This window comes from Plecotus auritus (genome assembly GCF_963455305.1).
Source record: "Plecotus auritus genome assembly, chromosome: 8".
Lineage (NCBI taxonomy): Eukaryota > Metazoa > Chordata > Mammalia > Chiroptera > Vespertilionidae > Plecotus > Plecotus auritus.
This window is the reverse complement of record NC_137782.1, coordinates 43,523,305-43,541,457: the sequence shown is the minus strand read 5'-3', so window position 1 is coordinate 43,541,457 and position 18,153 is coordinate 43,523,305. Positions and strand designations below refer to the sequence as shown.

Here is an 18,153-nt window from a genome sequence, read left to right as displayed (position 1 = left end):
TGATTCCATGCAGGGTTCTAACTAAATATTGAGAACTTGTAATCTGTATAGAATACATGGAATGGCATTGCCCCAACCATTTGTGGGTCTATCTCCCTATTTAAGGAATAAGAATTAGTCTATTCTAAACTAAGCACAGGAAAAATCGTTAACTTCATTAAAGTTGACAGCTTGGACTTTCGGGGGTCTCCCATTGCCACCATCTTTGTTTTCATCTCAGCAGCATCTCCAGCTCACATCCTCTATCCCCAATACCCTGCCTCGTCCGTCTCCATTTCCGTTGACCCTCATTTCATCTTTTCATTTCCCTATCAGGTAAACCCAACCTAATGCTCCCTCCTCCAGGGAACAAGCTTCACGCAGGACAAGTGAATATTTGGGGGTTGCTGTGGACTAAGGGGGAGTGTTCTGGGGCGAAGGGTCTCTGAAGCACAGCTGAAATCTAGCTGCAGACACTTCCTTGGCTCCTGGAAGAGAAGTAATAATTCTTCCAGCGTCTCCTATCAAAACCTCCTCATGTTTCAGAGCAAAACTTTAGGCTACCCTTGCGGGGACTGTAATCCACATTTAGAAAACTCGTGGCCCTTGGACACAAACAGAATAGACCGAAGTACCATTTAGAGCAGGCAGAGCCTTACACGCACAATTCACATGCTGGCGGGAAAAGACAGACAAGAAAAGCAAAGTTAACAGGTGATGTGTGGCGGGCCCTCATCAGTGGGAAGACAGCCTCTGAGCATCCTCGCTGGGCACTGGACCTGCATTGGGTGGCCTTGCTGTGAGAAGATGCTGTGGACAGGCAGTCGCCTGCACTCTGCACTCAGTCTGACTGCGGGTGGGAGGAGGGGTTGGGAAGGCTGAGTTCCTCGCTGTGACTGTGCCTGAGAACTCCACATCGGCAGCTGGGCTCTATAATCTATGAGATGAACCATCTGCAAACCAAAGAGCCGGAAGATGAGGGTCATCTTCATTTCATCTCACTGTTGCAATTAATCAAAATGAGAGAGCAAGAGGAAAACTTGGTAAACATGTGGAATGCCGCATGGAAGCCAGGCTGACTCTGAAGCATTTCTGGGTAATTTCAGAAGCTTTGGATGAAATAATGAACAATGAACATGTGGGAAATGGGAAGGACTTTTAGGTTATATCAGGACACTGTTCTAAGGCAGAAATTCAATTCTAGATGAGATTTCCGAATAGTCACTGGATTAGTGAAAATTTCCATGTTTACAGGATCATCCACAATTTGTGTCAGCTAGAAGCTAAAATGAAGCATGTGCAGTAGAAGCCTCAAGATTGATGGGAGAGCCATCCAACCTAACGGTGTGGTTTCATTTCTATAATATGCTCCCACCGCTCTGAGATTTCTGCCTATTTTCTTGGTGGACACCCTGAGAAATCAGCACATCCCTCGAGCATGTGAGCGCCTGGGAACGGGGCAGCTGACATGCTGGAGGCGTGGCAGGGAAACGGCTTCTAGGTATTTTAACCAGGGACGTTCTAACTCTTTAAAGTGCTGTACTTGAACTTGCAGAAGCTCATCACTGTGAAATGCATGGGCCATCTGCGATGCTTGTACTGCACATGCTTCATTTTAGCTTCTAGCTGCAAGTTCAAGTACAGATCATTCTAACTCTTTAAAGTGCAAACAGGGCAGTTGAGACCTGGGTTCCAATCCAAGTTCCTGCCCATGACCTAGGGCAAGTGACTCACCTGTCTGAGTCTCAGTTTCCTATACAGTGGAAGTAACAAAAGCTTCCTCACTGAGCTGGTGAGAATGAGATCCATGTGGGAGCTGGTGAGGGTTGGGGAGAGGGTGGGCCCTAGATGCTGGCTGGTCCCTTTCTCATTCGTCCCACCAGGTGTCTGTCACCAGGATGGGTGGTGAGCAGTGCAGATGCTCCTGGCTGTCCAGTGACCCACCATCACTCATATTACAGAGACCTTTCTGTGGGTGCCCACACATGTTTATGTCCACTTCAAACTTCCAAGTTCAGGGAAGGGAAAGGAGTAAAGATGCCAGTTGCCCTTGAGGAGCCCAGAAGTGACCACACTCAATGAGCCCATACCAAGTTCCCGCTCCATCACAGATGGCCCATGCATTTCACAGTGATGAGCTTCTGCAAGTTCAAGTGCAGCACCGGGAATACAGTCAATGGTATTGCAACAACTGTGGATGGAGCCAGGCAGGTACTACTTATGGGGTGCTGGATTACTCGGTAAGGCATATAAATGTCTAATCATTATGTAGCACACCTGAAACTAATATAATATTGTGTACCAACTATAATGGAAAAACTTTAAAAATTATATAAAAGACTATACTGAGAATGGGCAGTGAATGAAGAGACAGCCATTCCCTAAACTTCAGAGACACCTTCCAATATTAAAATGCTAAACTGGCTATTTCTGCAGGGCCCTTGAGTGCATTTTTACAGGTAATGGGATTATTGTGAAATCTTTTGTTTCAATTAGTTTATTGTGAAATAGAGGTTTCAATTCAAGTCTTTCTAGAGGCCTGGCTTCATAGATGTGATCCCCAAGTATCTTTCCTGTCTCCCCAAACCTCCCCCAATATGAGGAGATAAACAGAAACTCTAGGCCAGCCGTGGGCAAACTACGGCCCGCGGGCCGGATCCGGCTGTTCTATCCGGTTCTCTTGCTCTCCCCTCCGCTCCTTTACTTTGAATTTATATTAGTTCACACAAACACTCCATCCATGCTTTTGTTCTGGCCCTCCGGTCCAGTTTAAGAACCCATTGTGGCCCTCGAGTCAAAAAGTTTGCCCACCCCTGCTCTAGGCACATTGAGGCGGGACCCAGGGTGGGGCGGGGTGGTCTGTTATCTGCATGTTACTGTACGCCTGGGCTCATTTCTAATCAACTTGTCTAGTTGTCTTTATGCCCATGTTGTAGGAAATGCACCACAGTTGTATAATCTTTATAGACTTATGGCTCTTTTGGCTTCAGTTTCATAAGATGCTGTTGGTTGGACAATTTTTTTTGTTTGAGTCCATGTTCAAGAAAGCACTCCTAAAGTGAATGTTTCAATGGAGATGCAGGATTGATATTACGTGATGTAATTATAGGAATAACCCTGTAAGCTTTATTCCCATTTTACAGTTGAGAAACTAATGGTGAGAAAGCTGACCCAAGCAAGAGAATAACAATGCCTCTAGGAAAATATTTCAGTTAAAAATTGGGGTCCGTCGGATGGTATGAACTTATCTTAGGAGGCAAGTCTAAGACAGCACACATTTCTAAACTGTCAACACAGTAAGAGAAGTAGGGCTCTCCTCTCACAAGTATCCTTGAGAAAATATGAGTTACAAGGACCTGCTCCTCATGAACACCTGTGTGTGCATACACAGTTTTATAATGAAAACCGGCTTTCTTCATTCTCCGCCTAAGATCTTACAGAGACAGCTGGTGAAAAGTGCACGCAAGGAATGATTTGGGTGTTAATTCCGTGCCTCCCAATTATTATTTACTGTGGACCTTAGCAAATTTAATTTCCCTTAGCTTCTGCTTTCTCATCCTCTCTGCAGTGTGGCGTTGTAGAGGATTAAATAGGGGACAGACAGATGAAGCCACCGGCCCACCACAGTCCAGCAACATAACTGCCTGTCTTCCCTTAGAGAGGGGCTTGTGTGGTACATAAGGGGCCCGAGGCAGAGGAGACAGACATGAAGCTCTTATGACCCCAAAGCGCCAATCGCCCATGTATATCTCAACTGTCAAAGTTCACCTTTCTTGTGATAAAAATTTTCCAGTAACTCTATTGCTTCATAATGAGCAGAGAGCCAGCAGGCGATCTGTCTCTTCATCTGTCTCTGGTGTGATTATTTGTGTATAAAATTTCAGAGCAAGTTTTCTTTTGTTCTGATGCACTTGCGTTAAAACACCAGAGGGACGTCATTGGTGGGGAGGGGTTGAAGTGGGGGCGGTGGGCTGAGGTCCCCTGGGCCACAGGGCAGGGTCAGTGTGAAACCACAGAAGCATTGAGCCCACAGTTCCCACCTCAACATCCACGCCCTGGGAATCCACCAGTCTTCCCAGCATGGAGAGAACAAAACATGTCCGTGTGGCGGCAGAATTTAGAATCCACCCGGGAGTGACATTTGCTTTCTTGGATTTTTAAAAATTCACTAAAGCAGAGCTTTCACAATTCCGTGTGCTTTGCCATTAACGTCAGTGGTCTTTGCTTTTCACTAGACTGTAAAGGCACCTGGACTGTCCTGTTGTTGCTACAGAGCAGCCATGGTTCCTGCAGAGCCTCCCAGCCAAACCCAGGGCTCTCACCTCTCGTCCCGGGAGGCCACGGGGGAAGGCTCAGGTCACACCTGCGGAAAGGTGGACACGGGTCCTTCCATGAGCCCCAGCCACCTGCATTGTCTGCAGGAGCACCCCGTGCTGATCGGGTGTCTTTGCATTTTGGAGGTGGCCTCGCTACATTCTGGAGGGATGACAGGTGAGGGGAAGGTGATGGTGCGTTTTCACATGCTACCTGCAACCTCTGACTCATGTGATGAGCCCCGAGGGAGCATCTGTCGGATGCAGACTGATTGCATGAAGACTGTGTCCCAGGAGAGGGAAAACGTGAGTCAAGTGACAGAACAGGACAGTGTGACAATTCCAGAGTGGCTTCATTCTCTCCTCCTTGGGACACCAAGAGAAGACAGGGTGAGCCCTCTGGAGAGTGGGAAGCTGATAGTCCCTGCCCATCCTCGGGAGAGCACTGCTCCCCCTGCAACCCCAGCACCCAGAGCAGATCCTGGGCCCGGTGACCAGCTTCCCCTGGTGGGTGTGGTTCTCGAGAGGGTGACTGCGCCCTCCCAGCAGGTAAAACAGACCCTGTGGCCCCTAAAAGGCGATATAAAAGGTGATAGGTGAGAGCAGAGAGCTGGCAGGGCAGACAGATAACTGCATGTTTAATCTTTAAAAGAAAACCCAGAGAGCAAGTTTAAAGAGCAAGGAACTCATGTATAAAATAAACAAAAAGGTGAGCGGTTTAGGTTTCCTCAGCTCTGAGGAGAGAGAAGAAATATCTGTGCAAAACCAGGAAGTCACAGGAGGCTGGTGTGCTCCGGTGCCCTCAGTCAGGTCCAGACAGGCCTTTCTGGTGCAGGGTGGGGACTGGCTGGGCACACGCAGGGCACACCCTCCCTAGGCGGATGGGGAGGCTGGAGACTGGAGTCCTGGTGTCTAACTCTGTCATCCCCCTGCTTCTGTGCACAGGCCCGATAGCAGGTCTGCCCTGCCCATCATCCCATCCAGAGGCCCAGCGGCTGGGGCAGGCAGGCCGGGCTTCCCAGAGAAAGACCCAAGTGTGAGTGGCAGAGAACTCAGGGCGTGTCCCCTCTTGTAGGCAGGCGCTCTGGCTTGCTCCTTATCTGAAACCCCGGAGGGTAAATGTTACTTCCTGGGGAGCTATGGGAACAGCTGGTTAATATTTCACAGTCACCCGAGGATACAGGCATGAGCGAGAGGAAGAATAAACCCAGCCGGGTGTGGCCTCTGTGTGACTGGCCCCTGTGGCCTGCTTCCAGGGGCATGTCCCTCATTAGCCAAGGAGGGAGTCATGCATGGCCATGCATGCCACCCGGCCCAGGACACTGACAATGTAATTAGAGGGAATGCAGCCATGCGTGTGCCGTTGCCACAGGTCCGCGTGCGCCAGGTGACCCAGGACACCGCAGCAGTCATAGAGGAAGTGTGAATACTTCAAGCATTGTTCATGGCCAGAGCCAATGATGGAAGGGCAGGACACGTCTGTTTAACTCAGTGCACCCCAATAGCCTCCAGAACAACTTGTAGATTCCTTAATGCCAGGCAAGATGGCTCCTCATAGCTGTGTGTGGGGAACACGTGTGCCGGCTCAGGCCACAGGGATGTACGTGGCCCGGGACCATGGAGCTACAGTCTGAGTCTGACTAAAGTACCCCCCGGTTTACCAGCCCACAGAGGTACTGAATCCCCAGCTTGTTGATCTGATCTCCAGATTCTAATCACCCACCCACCTGGGCCCGCAGGAGACACAGCTCAGAGCCCACCTCCTACGGGGCCTCGTCTTCACAGAGACATGCACCAGTTTATTGGATGAGTCCTCACTTCTTGAGAAAATAGAAAGATAAATGATGCTAGCAAATGACAATTTTATTTAAAGAAAAGGGCAGTGACATGTCCCCAGAGAGTATGATGCAATGAAAAGGACTCTGGATTTGGAGTCAGGAGTCCTTTGATGGCAGCCATCACGCCCTGGAGGACTGTCTGAACGTTTCAGAAGCATGTCCTCTTCATCCTCTCACCCCTCATGCACAGGTGACCCACTCTGAGGTCCGAAAGAGTGGGTAACCCCGCCCACAGGGCAATGACTGGTGGGCGGGGCGGGCTTGGGTCTGCCTGGTCTTGGCTGTATGTGTAAGGATAAGACAACACACGGTCTCTCCAGAGTTCTAGTTCAATGTCAGCCATGGACTGACCTCATGGCTTGAGCAAGGCACTTAATTTCTTCAAAAAAAAAGGGTTTCTTGATGCATTAAGCCTCTGATTTATTAAGGCAAGGAGTTCCATCAAAAGGGACACCTTCTCCTTCATCTCACCTTCAAGGTGTGCTCTGAAGACTCAACGTACATTAAGGCCAAGTTGGCCAGTGATTTCACACCTCTTTCCTTTCATGTGAAAACGAGGGCAGAGTGACAAATGATGAAGCATTATAGAAATACACCATGAAATTAAATCTCCTCTGTGACTCTGTTATTGAAAAAATGGCATTCAAATGAACAACGGAATGACAAATGTCTAGAGTGCCTGACGTGTAGTATGAACACAGGCTGCCAATGCACTTGCATTCTGAGCTGGATCTATTCAAGTGGGTTCCCACGCCCTTCAGTTTCTATGTGGTCTCTGTAAGGCCCGGAAAGATCAGTGCCCTTTTGGAAGGCAATGATGTATTTCCACTAGGTGGAGGCCTTTTAATGTTATTGCTCCACCAAAGTCAAGACGGTCCAGGAATATCTTTCATAGGAAATAAAGAATATTGTTTGAAAAATGCAAACACCTTTTCAGAGTATATTCTCTACAGTGTGCTTACCTGACAACTACACATGCGTTGTCCAGCCTGTGGCTTTGAGGAGAGAGCCCTCAGGCTGAGCTTAACCTTCTTTTGCCTGAAATAGTTTAGAGGGAGGCAGGGCATCACAGGAAGTCGAATCCCAATAGACTGACAGCCCAGAACCTGGTCTGCCCTCAGGTGGAGCGGAAGTAATGGCCCAGACCACAAAGCAGGGCCTTTTGTTTGTCCATGGCTGGACTCCAGCACCTACTACAGTGGCTGGTACATAAGTGCTCAGTAAATACTTAAGTGACTGGAAGAGGACTCACTGAAGCTGCTCCCTGCACCCAAACCACACATGTGCTCTCATACACATACACATTGCACAAGCCTGTTTTGAGTCCACTAAGCTGATTCTTGGGTTGTAGCATCATACCCAATAGAACAAGGCGTGAACAGAGAAGCTAGAGGAGCAGCGTGGCTGTGAGGACCAGCATGGCCATGGAGCACTGAGGGAGGTCCCTGCAGCCTCTCACAGGAGCCAGGAGGGGTGGGGCTAAACTAGGGCAGAGTGTCCCCTGAAAACGAAAGCCCTTGTTCAGAAGGAACACAGGACACTGCAGAGAGGAAGTGGGGACACCCATACCGTTCTGTTCATGGGCTGCTCCTGGGAGGAAACAGGCTGGGCATAGATGGGGCGTCGGGCACAGAAGGCGGCAGGCAGAGCCAGCGTGCCCGACCCTGCACACAGACCTGCCTCCCTCAGCTCTGCACCGAATCCTCTATGGGGGCCAAGCAGAGGGCAGGAGGAGCAGACACAGCGGGTATGGGAGCCTGAGCCCGGACAGTGTTCCTCGAAGGCCTGAACCCGCAGCCCTCCCTCCACACTGCCACACAAGGTGCCCAAGGTCAAGGGTAAATGTAAACCCTAAATGGAGCCAGCAAGGGGATCCAGTGTGGAGACTGGACACTGCCCTTCAGGGGTCAAGGAGAACTTGTGACCAAATAAGCATGTATAGTGTTCAGCACATGCATCACTAGATACAATACAGTTACAATACGTAGAAACAGCCCAGACAGAGGGAGGGTTCTCACTCGAATTACCACCTTTTCCAAAGTGCTAATTTAGAGACTACCTGTACTGTGAGCTTCCTCGAATGTTAAAATAGAAACACTGAAACCAGGTCAGCCCACAGAGCCTGCTGTGCAGACACAGCCTCCAGGAGGGAGCAGCTTGGTTACCTGGTTACCAGCCTGGTTACCTGTGCAGACAGGTACACTCCGGAGAGGCAGGCCCACGCTGGTGCTGCACAGAGGCCTGAGCTGGCTGCTTCCTTTCTTCCTTCCCCCCCTCCCTCCCTCCCTCCCTCCCTCCCTCCCTCGCTCCCTCCCTCCCTCCCTCCCTTGAAGCCCCACAGGCACCAGTTTGGGTGTGGGCTTCCCCTGCTTTGAGGAATGAATGAATCCCACCTCTCTACTCTCTGCCCACTTTCATACCCGCCCTCCCTGGGTGTCCATAATATGTTACCCCAAAAGTCCGTAAGTCGTCAAGAAACCCACCACGTCAGCCATGGGCAGAGAGCCCCAAGACAGTGACCAGGAAGGTCAGTCTAAGGAAAGGATGGGGAAGATGCTGGGAGTCCACCAGCAGAACCATCCGCCTCCTGTCCCCTGGACCACAGGTACTGTGGTCACTACGTGGGCCAACGAGAAAGGTCAGGAACCAAACTCTGGGAGGGAGTCCAGGGGACATTTCAAATTCCTCTTCGACCCATCTCAAGAAGTAAATGGAGACTCAGAGATTTAGACTCAGTGAGACGATGATATCATGTTAGCTCCACAAAATCACCGCCAGGCCTTTCCTACGTTCATGCACGAACACTGGTACAGTGTTTTGTTTTTTATAATGGGGTGACATTTTGAACAGGTTTCAATCTCCCTCCATATTAAATTTTACTTTAAGTTCCTAGCACACTTTACTTAGTATTGCTAACCCTGTGTAAATATACATGTATAAGACATGTACACTGAGTGGCCAGATTATTATGATCTCTGAACGCATAGTAATCTGGCCATTCAGTGTATATATAGACATTAGAGGCCTGGTGCATGAATTCGTGCATGGGTGGGGTCCGGCCAGCCTGGCCAGGGGGAGGGGACATGGGCGGTTGGCTGTCCTGCCTGCTGGTCGAACTCCTGGTGGAGGGGACAATTTGCATATTAGCTTTTTATTATATAGGATATACACTGAGTGGCCAGATTATTATGCGTTCAGAGATCATAATAATCTGGCCACTCAGTGTATATGTCTTATACATATCTCTCAATACAATGCACATGTCATTCCCGTGCTTTTGCAGGAGGCCACCTGCCAGGTCTGCACACCTCCGGGTCTCCCTCTCTTTACATAACAGCATCCAACCATCAGTCTAAAAGGACTAAGATTCTCTTTCAATGTCTGGTTTAAATCCTGTCTCTTTAAAAATGAGTTTTGACATTTAAAAATAATGACAAAAGTAAAAGGATCAGCGCCTTCCCCGTTAGAGCCAAAGGTCTCTCACAAGCGGTGTAAAACAATGCATTGAAGCTCTGCATCCATGACACTTTCTCTGAGACAATCTCTCCTCCTCCTGTTTCTAGAACCCTGGGTCTCGGCTATTCCAAGGTTAATACATCTTCAGACATCGAGGAAACAACCAGCATCACAGTCCTCACCCCCCTGCACACTCGCTGGGAGAAAACTGGCTCCTAAAATATGAGAATCAGTTTTGTTTATTTTGTTAAATTCCTGCTCTACTGTATCTGGTCTTGTGAGGCAGCTGATAGGCCAGGACGCACATTCTTCTCTGGGTGAAGCAGAGATTCGGCAGAGCACCTCTGAGGAGCCCAGATCTGCTGGGCAGCCATCGGGGGATGCGCATTAGAACATGAGGACCGCCCACCCCACCTTGGATGCGTGGATGCCGCAGGTGCGAGCCCTGCACACGAAGCAGAGACACATGAGGGAGATGCGTGCATTAACTTTCTCACCGACCTCCCACGGTGGATGCGGCACCTGGGAGTACTGGGCAAAGCAGAGACACAACAGAGAGACGCGCGTTCACTTTCCCAGCACTAAGCGCGCTGTGGACCATTTCAGCCCCTTATACACAAAAAGGTCCCGAAACTAAGGGGAGAGTCTCTGGTGCTGCAAGCTGTGCGGGAAGGCAGACATCTGGAAGGGAGGTGAGGGAGCAGCCCCTCCATGAATGGGACTTTGGGAAGCAGTCCTGAGGATCAACACCCAGGCAGGCCAGGGACAGGCAGGCGGCTGGGGGTAGCTGTGTTCAGGGCAGAAGAGACTTTGCAGCCCAGCGTTGATTCCAAACAGCCAGGGAGCCTCCGTCCCTCCTCCAGTGCAGCCCCTCCTCAAAGCCCCGTGGAGTTTTGTCGCACACATCCCAGGGCACTTAGAAATAGTCCGCCTCGGGAAACTGGTCCACCACCACCCCCTGGGAAACTGTGGCCCTCCAAGTCCTCTCCTCACACTCTAAAGCATTTTCAGGGCAACAACGCCATCTACTTTATCGCCACGTCCTTAGACACGCATGGCACAGCAAGCACACCACACGGGCAGCGAGGTTTTAAAAAGTAACCATGCGTTTGCTCTATTTCAGAAGCCTGCAACATAGCTCTGCACTTCTTGCTTTCCTAGTTTAGCAAAAAATGTTGGGTTTCAACTATGTGAGAAACCAGATGAAGAGCATGAGGGTCCATAAATATTCCTCATTAGATATGCTGGCATGCACAAGGCAGGAGGAAAAATGTTATTCTCTAACTGTGGGGAAAGCATCAAATTAAGCATATAAGTGAAAATATATCGTCAGCATAGAACTTTATTTTCCATGAGTCATTCTTTCTAACGTAGAGCCAGATTATCAGGAAGCATAAAGAACTTCTTGGGAGCTCATTTAAATACATACTCCTGGGCCCGATCCCCGAGACTGTGGTGTGGTGTGGCTGAGACAGGGGTCTAGGACTGCACTGAATAAGAATTCTGGGTTAAATGTATGCAGGTGACTGGAAACCCCCAGGGGAACATTAGCGCCAACCCTGCCCCATAGCCTGGAGAGAAGACCTAGGTCCAGGCAGGTGCTTCTGCTAATGCTTTGGTGGGAGCCTGCTCTTGCCTCCCAGCCAGCTCCTGCCCTGCTGGCAGCATGACTGACTCAGTGAGTGTGTGGTGTGTGTTGCCTCTCGGTTTCCAGATCAGACTCCAGATGCAGCAGGGATTGCGCTGAGAGTTTCTCTCTGTTTAGGTTGGCGGGTGATATGGACGTGGCCTGGTGTGTCTGGGTGAGCTCTGTGGGAGGAGCCATCCTGGCAGCTGCCTGTGCTCCGGCCTGCAGGGCAGCACTGACTGGAGGGGTGGGCAGGACTGAGCCTGGGGCTAGGGATCTCATGTCGCGGGGACATCCCATGTCATCTGATCCCTAAAGTTTGGGGCCACTGCCAGCATGGTGCAAGCAGTGAACAAGGGCCATCAGGAAAGTGAAGGGGAAGTAGTTTTCTTGCTGTGATAGGACACACCTCATCAGAACAACACTGATTTTGAAACTGGGTCAGTGGCTGATCAGTGGTGACAGAGGGTGACACCAGTCAGTGTGTGTGGGAGTTTCTCTGAGGCTGAAGCTGAAGCTTTTGCACAGGAAATGCAATCTGGTCAGAGCCCCCTGGCTGCTTTTCCTGAGGGCATAAGGCTTCTCCTTGGTGTGGACTGAAACTTGTAAAATGCAAACATAGTTGCAAGAGCCATTTGTTTCGTGTTATGAAATGCACTGGCTTCAACAGCATGCTGATTGAGGCAATGTTGTAATTCAGGTTGGTGGACAACCCTGCCTTGCTGGATTTCTATATTTATTACACATGCATGGAATCACAACACATAGTATTCTTTTATGTATTTACTAGAGGCCCAGTGCACGGATTCATGCACGGATGGGGTCCCTCGGCCTTGCCTGCGGGGATCGGGCCAAAACCAGCTCTCCAACATCCCCCAAGGGGTCTCGGATTGTGAGAGGTCACAGGGCAGGCTGAGAGACCCCACTGGTGCTCGATCAGGGCTGGGGAATGACCACGGAAGGGTTCCAGGGCATGTCCGGCCCATCTCACCTAGTCCCAATCAGCCGGACCTCAGCAGCAAGCTAGCCTACCGGTTGGAGTGTCTGCCCCCTGGTGGTCAGTGTGCATCATAGTGACTGGTCAAATGGTTGGAGGGACAATTAGTGTATTAGTTTTTTATATATATACTAGAGGCCCGGTGCATGAAATTCATGCACGGGGGGTGTGACCCTCAGCCCAGCCTGCACCCTCTCCAATCTGGGACCCCTCGAGGGATGTCCAACTGCCTCTCACAATCCAGGACTGCTGGCTCCCAACTGCTCGTCTGCCTGCCTTCCTGATTGCCCCTAACCGCTTCTGACTGCCAGCCTGATCACCTCCTAACCACTCCCCTGCCAGCCTGATTGATGCCTAACTGCTCCCCTGCCAGCCTGTTTGCCCCTAACTGACCTCCCCTGCAGGCCTGGTCACCCTTAACTGCCCTCCCCTGCAGGCCTGGTCCCCCCCCCCCAATTGCCTTCCTCTGCAGGCCTGGTTCCCCCCCCCCCCAACTGCCCTTCCCTGCAGGCCTGGTCGCCCCCAACTTCCCTCCTCTGCTGGCCTGGTCACCCCTAACTGCCCTCCCCTGCTGGCCTGATTGCTCACAACTGCCCTCCTCTGCTGGCCATCTTGTGACAGCCATCTTGTGTCCACATGGGGGCAGCCATCTTTGACCACATGGAGGCAGCCATCTTGTGTGTTGGAGTGATGGTCAATTTGCATATTACTCTTTTATTAGATAGGATACTAGAGGCCTGGTGCACGAATTTGTGCACGGGTGGGGCCAATTGGGGGTGGGGCCGGCTTGGGGGAGGGGCTGGCCACCCCCTGGTAGAACTCCTGGTCAAGGGGACAATTTGCATATTAGCCTTCTATTATATAGGAAGATATATATTTTTTCCAAGAAATAAACATACCATATTTATTCATTAGCAATGTGATGTTTCCCATTTAACATTGTTACTTTGAACTTGAGCTATGTGGATACCTGAAGTTCTAGGTAATTTAGTTTAACTCCTATGACTACGTCATAGTATATACCCATAACCCTACTCATGGGCCATTTGTCTGTTCCTCTCTTTTTTAGTGTCAAAATCTTTATTCATTAAAATATGTAGGCATAGCTAAGGGAGTGCTAAGAGGGAAATTTATAGCACTAAATGATTACATCAGAAAAGAGAAAAAAATCTCAAATTGATAATCTAAGTTCTAACTTAAGAAACTAAGAAAGAAACTTAAGAAACTAAGAGTTAAATATAGCCAAAGACAGTAGAAATAAATAAATAATGAAGATAAGCATAGAAACCAATGAAAATGAAAACAGAAAAATCAATGAAACAAAAAGCTAGTTCTTAGGAAAAAAATCAATAAAATTGATCATTCTCCAGCAGAACTGACACAAAAAAGAAGAAGACACAAATATCACCTCTACTGAGAATGAAACAGAGGCTCCTACTATAGACCCTGTGGCTGTTAGAAGAACAGTAAGGGGTTCTATGAGCAATGATGTACCCATGAATGGTGTGGGTGGTGGTCCATTTGTACCAGGGAATACTGCTCAGCAATGAAAAGAATGAGCTATAGATACACTCAAGAGAATTGTGTTTAATGAAAACAAGCCAATCTGAAAAGGTTACACATTGTAAGGTTTCACTTGGACAGCATTCTCAAAATGATGAAATTATGGAAAACAGGGAACAGATCAGTGCATGCCAAGGGCTCAGGGAGGGAAAAGGGGGAAGATGGCTGTGGTTTTAAAGGACCACATGAGGAACCCTGTGATGAAACTGTCATATGTGACTGCAGATGGTCCCACAATTCCACATGTGTGATAAAATTACACAGAACTTCGAGCACACACGCACACACACCCCCACATGCACCCTGGTGAAACCTGGAACCTCAGTAAGGTTGACAGATTGTATCAATGTTCATTTCCTGGTTGTGATATTGTTCTATAGTTTTGCATGATGTTATGTATATGGATCTCTCTGTATGATTTCTTACAATTATCTCAAAATAAAGTTTTTAGAAATGGCTTCCATGAGCATCCTGTGCATGTATGTCACACACAGAGACCAAATTCTCCCCAATGAGACCCCAGGGTCATAGGGGGTAACCATCTTTTCTGGCCATAGGACAACTTTCATCTCCAACTTTTCCAGATCCTTCTCTAAAGTAAACACTGTTCTTTTTTACCCTCCTACTCATAACAACGTGAGTCAGAATTCAACGGTGTTTACCAGTACGATGGATATGAAAAATTTTCCCATTGATGTGATTTTCAATTCCCTGATAACATGTGGATAAAACACCTCAGCATATTTTATTAGCCTGCTTGGGTTTTCTCCTCCAGGCCAGCCTGTTCTCTCACATCTTTTTCTATTGCATGGCTTGTTTCATGTTACTGAGTTTTAGAATTTTTTATATATCCCAGAGACCCCACCTATGTCCGCTTGTTCCCGTCCTCTGATTATCTAGTTTTTATAATAGAGCCTCACACCTACTCACTGGTGATCACAGAATCCAGGGTAAAATAACATACAGATCCACATTTTTTAATTTTTAACAATGACTGAGCCTGGGACATTCCTAATGGCTTCAGAATACGAGTTATCTGGCTGGAGCATGAGGGCGATTCTGCAGAGGCAGTTTTGGCGCATGCTGAGAGCTCCAGCCTCCCTCCCTTCTGGTCACCTCCCCAGCCCTGTTCTTGCAATAAGTCACTGCTATGCATTTCCTCCTGGCTCTGTCTCTGGTTTAGCTGGACCACTACACACTTGGGTGGAGAATGGGAGGCTGCTCAGGAGAAAGGCCAGCCGTTGTTGGCTCTCTGCATGGCTAGAGCACAGGGCATCCTGGTGCATTCACTGTGGTGTAAAATCATCTCCAAGCCCCCAAGTTCAGCTGGTTTCAGCTTCCTTCAGGGTGTCTTTTGGACCAACAGAAGCATCTTACTGCTGGATGACTACTTAATAGAAATCACACGTCTTCCGAATACGTTCTTCTCTCAGGAATGACAACTGAGGAAGGCAAGGAGAGGATGACTAACAAAGACACGTGCAGCACCATTACAGCCAAATCATCCTGAAGAGGAAGCATGGTTTTGGGCGTGGTTACTCACTCATGGTGGAATTTTAAGAAGAAGGAGAAGAGGAAGCCAGCTCTGTAAGGTTCCTGAGCTGTCCTATTCACCAAGGCCGCACAGGGCGGCAACCCAGGCTGGTGATGGGCTCCTGGAACTGAGCCTTGGTGCCTCCGTGTCTCTGTGCCTTGGTTTACTCAGCCGAAACCAGGGTGTAAGAGAGTCATTATATCAGAGGAGAGCATTCTGGGGCAGTCACAACTGTGACGAGGTGATCTGCGGCTCTCAGAGGAGCCTGGGCAGGAAGTGCTGCCTGGATACCTGGGTAGAAAGGCAGCCAGACAGTTGCTAACTTTGTGTCAAATTTTTAAAGAATCTAGAGAGAAAGGAAAAAGCAAACAAAATAACCTTCGATGAAGAGTTAAAAATCCAGACAGAAACAGGACAGGTACCAGAAAAGTTTTCCAGCTCGTTGTCCTCATGGACCCGCCACCGTTCAAAACTACGACTGGGCATTACAAGCCAAATCACAGAACAGGAAGCTTGCCTTACGCGTCCTCACCTTTGGGCAGAAAGGTGATACTTCAGAGAGATTTTCTAAGTGGATGTGAACCAAATAGCTTTTGCTTAACCCCAAGTTAATGAAAGTAGTTGTTTCAGGACAGTTACATCCTTGTGAGTTACTGTTAACCACGTTTTACAATACTTTTTAACTGGAGTCTCTCCCTTCAGGTTTTTGTTTACCGCACTTAAAATAAAACTACTGATGGGCACTGTGCCTTGGCTGGTAGAAACATAGCTATTAGGCTGCGGCCTCCTCCTGGGTACTTTGGCCCATCCTTGGGGAAGAGCTGCCCCCTGCCAGCTCCCCAGCTCTGCACACCTGGGCCCAGAGGCTCCCAGGTAGCTGTCAGGGAGCCTGGGTGCAGGACTGAGTGGATTAGGGATTAGGGTGGCCCTGGCCTTTGAGCTACTGTTCTGTACAAGTCTCCCTGACTTTGGCAGTCTATAATCTTCTCCCCAAACCACAAGTTTTAAATAGAGGGACCCATAAAGTTCCTTTCTTTTGAAACACAGTGTGGGTGTCAGCTGCCAGTACAGCCCCTCGCCTGCCCACCCAACCCCCCCTCCTCAAGCTGTGCCAGTGACTTCCGTGGGTGCAGAGATCAAGGAACACATGGTATTGATTCTCGTGTCTTTCAACTGCGAAACAGACAACCAGGAACCGGAGTGCACCCATTTCCTGCCAGCGTCCTACCCAGGTCTCCAAAGAAACCGAACCCTTTTCACAAACCCCACTGCTCCCTCGGAAGCCGAAGAAAGTAGACCCTAAGGGACACTAGGCGCTGCCCCCAGCATCCCACCACCTAGAGCCACCTGGGCTCGGGGGATGACTGCAGACACACCTTCGGGGCGCCCCTCCTAGCCTGTGGGGCTCAGGGAGTTTTCCCGCCCAGGAGGGCCCGCGCCAGCAAGTGGGCGCAGGTGGGCGAAAGTGGAAGCCAGTGGCTGCAAGCAGCGCGGCGGGCTGGACGGGCCCAGCAAAGGCGGAAGCCGGGCCAGTCGCTTCTCCCCACCTCTGAGCACAAAGGGAAGCTAGGGTTCCCCTGGGGGTGCGGGGGAAGGGTGGTCCCCTCTACTCCAGGTGAGGAATTAGGAGGCACTTTAAGCTCCTAGGGACCCCAGCCTTCCTCTCAGCTCCTCAATGAACGTCTCCGTGCCGCCCAGAGTGGCCACTCCGGTCTTGGTCACCTCCCACCCCTACACCGCCACCCCCAGCCGAGCGCTCCTCCGCGACCCCGACCGGGAGCTGGGCCAGAGACCGCCCGGGAACCCGCTGACTCCAGACTCTCTCAACACCCGCGCCCGTCAAGTGCAGGGAACTGGCCGCCACCTGCCCCACCTGCCCTGCCATCTGCGCGTCCGCCAAGGGGTCCCCGCACGCGGCCTGAAGGGACCCTAGTCCAGAGCAAAGACAGCCCCCTCCCTGGGCCTCCTCCCACCCCGCGCCCCGCTCTCCGCTCTGGGCCCCGCCGTGCGTCCGCGCCCCGCTACCAGAGCTCGGAGACAAAGCGCCGCCGCCCCCGGGAGGTCACCCACCTCGCTACGCTCGCCGCTCCCAGGCCGAGGGCTCCGCGGGGTCCAGGCCGCCTCCCCCCTGCCCGGGCCCCAAGCGCGGGGTCCCCGGGCCTCTGGCGCCGCCTTCCGGGTCGGGGACGCGGGCCGCCAGGGCCGGAGGCTCGTTCTCAGCGGAGCTCAGAGGAGACTGAAGGCGCAGCTCCGAGGCAGGCGCGCACTCCGCCCCTCCCCGCCTCCCTCCTGGGCTTCCTTCTGCCAGGTAAACACCCCTGAGCCCCACCTCCTGCCCCGCGGGCGGGCGCAGAGGGAGATCGAAGGGCCCAGCGGACGACCTCGGGATGGCCTGGCCACAGGGAGCCTGGGACCCGCGAGGACCCGGGCAGGTCAGCCTGGGAGGGCGGGGCCGGAGTGCGCCCCGCTGACCTGCTGTGCCTCAGCCTCTGAAACCCCAGAGAGCACCTCCTCTCTGCACCTCACAGCTGGCGACTCAGGCCCAGAGTGAGGGCAGCTGGTCCGAATCCATTGCCCATCAGGGTCCAGTGACAGGTCTTCAGTGCTCCGGGTCCGGGTCTGAAGAGTCTGGCCCTTGGGGACACTGAGGGATTAGCCCTGCTACCTTCAACCACAGGCAGGTCTGGGCTGGAGAGCACAGGGTTCCCTCCAGGCGGCAGGTGTAATGTGCCAGGAAACAACCAGAAAGTGCCCAGGAGAAATGGGTCCCGCAGGCTGCAGCATATGTTGGCTTGCGGTCCCTCCGAAGCCTGCTGTTTGGACATTAGCCACCTGGAGGGACACAC

The 18,153-nt window shown here is 50.8% G+C and overlaps 1 protein-coding gene across 3 annotated transcripts in view; it reads right to left on the bottom strand.

Annotated features, from left to right (window-relative positions):
• Positions 1–17,526, bottom strand: part of MBP (myelin basic protein) — an 81,739-nt gene extending 64,213 nt beyond the window's left edge. For 2 of the 3 annotated variants that reach the window (XM_080684677.1, XM_080684679.1), the window contains exon 1: positions 17,378–17,507. The gene's annotated coding sequence lies outside the window, so the exon portion shown is untranslated. Of the gene's footprint in view, positions 1–17,377 lie in introns of all 3 variants that reach the window. The other variant, XM_080684680.1, reaches the window with a different exon arrangement.
• Positions 17,527–18,153: the final 627 nt, after the last annotated feature.